This window comes from Mandrillus leucophaeus, unplaced genomic scaffold, assembly GCF_000951045.1.
Source record: "Mandrillus leucophaeus isolate KB7577 unplaced genomic scaffold, Mleu.le_1.0 Scaffold1035, whole genome shotgun sequence".
NCBI lineage: Eukaryota > Metazoa > Chordata > Mammalia > Primates > Cercopithecidae > Mandrillus > Mandrillus leucophaeus.
The window spans coordinates 77,380-81,733 of NW_012098488.1; the positions used below are offsets into that span (position 1 = coordinate 77,380).

At 36.3% G+C, this 4,354-nt stretch overlaps 1 pseudogene; it reads left to right on the forward strand.

Annotated features, from left to right (window-relative positions):
* The first annotated feature begins 209 nt into the window (after window positions 1-209).
* LOC105538900 overlaps window positions 210-4,354 on the forward strand; it is a 53,639-nt pseudogene continuing 49,494 nt past the window's right edge.

The window sequence follows — 4,354 nt, forward strand, 5'->3', positions numbered from 1 at the left end:
ACTTTTAAACCTGAATTTGGATAAAAGATGAATCTTCAAAAGTATTGATAATTTTGGAAAATAATTTTTAAGAAGGGCATGACAGCCAGTGATTACCTAGTTAGGCAATTTGTTGCCAGGGATTGTGAAGCTTTACTATAAAGACTGTAGGATGAACAATGAATCCTTGATGCTGAGATTTTATTTGTCTTCTTTTTTAATAGGTGGACATTGCACCACTGATTACCAAAGCAGACACAATTTCTAAACATGATTTACAGACGTTTAAGAGTAAGATAATGAGTGAATTGATTAGCAGTGGCATCCAGATATATCAGCTCCCAGCAGATGAAGAAACTGCTGCTCAAGCGAACTCCTCAATTAATGTAAGTTTCAGGAACAATATCTGACAAAGAGGCTATAAATGAGTGTTTATCCAGAATCTAGTGTGAGAATTTTTACGTTTTCTTTATTTTGAAAAGCTTCTGCTGAGAATTGATTATTTGTAAGCAGATTTATTTAAATTTAATTGAAACACCGTGTTCCTCAAGGATATTGGCCTATAATTTTCTTCTTGGAAGTATATTTCCTTGCTTTGATATCAAGGGGAGGCTGCCTCATAAAATGACTCTGAAGGTGTTACCTCTTGTTTCTATTTTTTCAAAGAATTTGAGGTTGTTTTATATTAAAATTTCTTTGAATGTTTGGTAGAATTTACCCATGAAGTAATCTGGTCCTGGGCTATATTTTGGAGTTTTGAAAAATTACTTCTTTAGTTTCTCTATTTGTTATTGGTCTCTTTAAACTCTCCATTTATTCTCCATTCAGTCTTGGTAGGTTATATGTTTCTAGTCATTTCACCATTTCTTCTAAGTTGTCAAATGGTTGATGTACAATTGTCCATAATAGTCCCATATAATTCTGTTTATTTCTGTAATAAGTTGTAATGTCTTCTCTTTCATTTCTTATTTTATAACATATTCTCTATTTTTGTCCTAGGTCAAGGTAAGGGCTTTGATTTTGGCTTTTTTCCCCCAAATCAACTCTTAGCTTAATTGATTAATGTTTTTGTTTTATTTTTTGAGACAGAGTCTCACTCTGTTGCCCAGGCTGGAGTGCAGTGGCGCAGTCTTGGCTCATTGTAACCTCCATCTCCCAGATTCAAGTGATTCTCCTGCCTCAGTCTCCTGAATAGCTGGGATTACAGGAGCGTGCCACCATGCCTGGCTAATTTTTGTATTTTTAGTTTAGATAGGGTTTCACTATGTTGGGTGGGCTGGTCTTGAACTCCTGAACTCAAGAGATTTCCTGGGATTACAGGCGTGAGCCACTGTGCCTGGCTGATTAAAATTTTTTAAATATTTCATGTATTTATGCTCTAATCTTTGTTTATTCTTTCCTTCTGTTAATTTGTGTGTGTGTGTGTGTGTGTAAGGTTAGGTTGTTTATTTGAGATCTTTTTGGTTTTTTTGAGATGGAGTCTCCCTCTGTCGCCCAGGCTGGAGTGCAGTGACGCAATCTCGGCTCACTGCAACCTCCGCCTGCCAGGTTCAAGCAATTCTCCTCCCTCAGCCTCCCGAGTAGCTGGGACTACAGGCATGCACCACCATACCCTAATTTTTTTTGTATTTTTGGTAGAGACGGTGTTTCCCCATGTTAGCCAGGCTGGTCTTGAACTCCTGACCTCAGGCAATCCACCTGCCTCGGCCTCCCAAAGTGCTGGAATTACAGGCATGAGCCACCATGCACAGGCGAGATCTTTTTTTAACAGATGTAGGTGTTTACTACTATAAACTTCCTTTGTTTTTTATTTTAGATTCAGAGGGTGTAAGTGCATATTTGTCAAATAGATATATTGCATAATGGTGAGATTCGGCTTCTAGTGTAACTATCCTGAGATAGTAAACTTTGTACCCAACAGATCATTTTTTTTTTTTTTTTGAGACATGGTCTCACTCTGTTGTCCCAGCTGGTGTGCAGTGCCGTGATCACATCTCACTACCAGTAGATAATTTTTTGACCATCAGCCTCCTCCCAATCTCTGCCTTTTGGAGTCTCGTTATCTATTGTTTCCATCTTTATGTCCTTGTGTACTCATTGTTTAGCTCCTGCTTATGAGAACATGTGGTAGTTGATTTTCTGTTTCTGAGTGATTTAACTTAGGATTATGGCCCCCAATTCCATCCATGTTACTGCACAGAGCATGATTTCTTTTTTTTATGGCTGCATAGTATTTCATGGTGTAGATGCACTACATTTAAAAAATCCAGTCCACTGTTAATGGACATTTAGGTTAATTCCATGACTTTACTATTATGAGTAGGAATATAATACACATTGAGTGAAAGTGACTTTTTTATGTAACGTTTACTTTCAGGTAGATGCCTAGTATAATCACTGGGTCAAACGGTAGCTCTATTTTTAGTGCTTTGAGAAATCTCTATATTGTTTTTCATAGAGATTGTGCTAATTTATGGTCCCACCAACAGTGAATAAGCATTCATTATTCTTTACATCCACACCAACATCTGTTGTGTTTGCAGTAATAGCCATTCTGACTATGTAAGATGATATCTTATTGTGTGTGTTTGTGTGTGTGTATGTGTGTTTTTGAGACAGAGTCTCACTCTGTCACTCAGACTGGAGTGCAGTGAAATGATTTCGGCTCACTGCAACCTCCGCCTCCTGGATTCAAGCGATTCTCCTGCCTGAGCTCCCCGAGTTGCTGGGATTACAGGCACCCACCACCACGCCCAGCTAATTTTTGTATTTTTAGTAGAGTTGGGGTTTAACCTCATTGGTCAGGCTGGTCTCAAACTCCTGACCTCAGGTGATCCACTTGCCTTGGCCTTCCAAAGTGCTGGTATTACAGGTGTGAGCCACTGCACCCGGCCTTTATTGTGGTTTTAATTTGTATTTCTTGATGATTGGTGATGTTGAGCGATTTTTCATATGTTTGGTGGCCACTTGTATGTCTTCTTTTGAGAAAGGTCTGTTCATATCCTTTGCAGTCTTTTTAATGGGGTTGTTTATTCTTGGTTGTTGTTGTTTGTGTTCTTTGTAGATTCTGCGTATTAGTCCTTTTTCAGATGCAAAGTCTGCAAATATTTTGTTCCTGTTGTGTAGATTGTCTGTTTACTCTGTTGATTATTTCTTTTGCTGTGCTCTTTAGTTTAAGTCCCATTTGTGTATGTTTGGTTTTGTTGCATATGTTTTTCAGGACTAATTTATGAATTATTTGCCTAGGCCAATATCTAGAAGAGTTTTTCCTACATTTTCTTCTGGGATTTTTATAGCATCTGGTGTTTCATTTAAGTCGTTAATGCATCTTGAGTTAAAGTTTGCATATGGTAAGAGATGGGGATTCAGTTTCATTCTTTTGCCTATGGGTAGCCAATTTTCCCAGCACCATTTATTAAATAGAATGCCCTTTCCCTATTGTTTGTTTTTGCCAACTTTGTCAAAGATCACTTGGATGTAGGCATGTGGCTTCATTACTGGTTCTTTATTCTCTTTTCTTTCACAATTTTTTTCTCCCTTTTTTAGCTGTATCCTTCCTAGCAACGGACTCTTTATTCTGTTCTATTAATCAATCAGTCTGTTTTTGTACCAATGCCATACTGGTTTATTTAGTATTGGATTATAGTATAATTTGAAGTCAGACACATGATGCCTCTGGCTTAGTTCTTTTTGCTTAGGATTACTTTGGCTATTTAGATGCATTTTTGGTTCCATATGATGTTTAGGATCGTTTTTTTCTAATCCTGTAAAAAATGTTATTGGTAATTTGATAGGAATTGTGGTGAATCTTTAGGTTGCTTTAGTTAATATGGTCTTGGTAATGTTATTGATTCTTCCAGTAGAAAAATTCCATAAATTTTTGGAATAGTTTCAGTAAGATTGATACCAGCTCTTCATTGTACTTCTGGCAAAATTTGACTGTAAACCCAAAAAGAACCATGTTCTTTTTGTTTGTTTGTTTGTTTGATATTATTTTATTACTGAGTCTATTTCATTACTTGTTATTGGTCTATTTAGGATATCTATTTTTTTTCTGGTTCTGTCTTAAGAGGTTGTATGTTTCCAGGAATTTATCCATTTTCTTTCTTTCTTTCTTTCTTTTTTTTAAGGAATATAAAACTATTATTGACAGCTGTTCACCAGTATTTACAATAAGGTAAACGACATACAGTTGGATAACATTCTCATTACCACAGAGGTGTTTTTCCTGCCTTTTGCTAAACCATTAAAGCAAGTACTGAAAAGATTGAGTCTACATGTAAGGAATGAGTTGGGGTAAAGAAAACACATGTAAGTCTTTTAGTTTACTTTTGTAATTTAAGCTATAAAAGGCTTTTTTTTTTTTTTTTTTTTT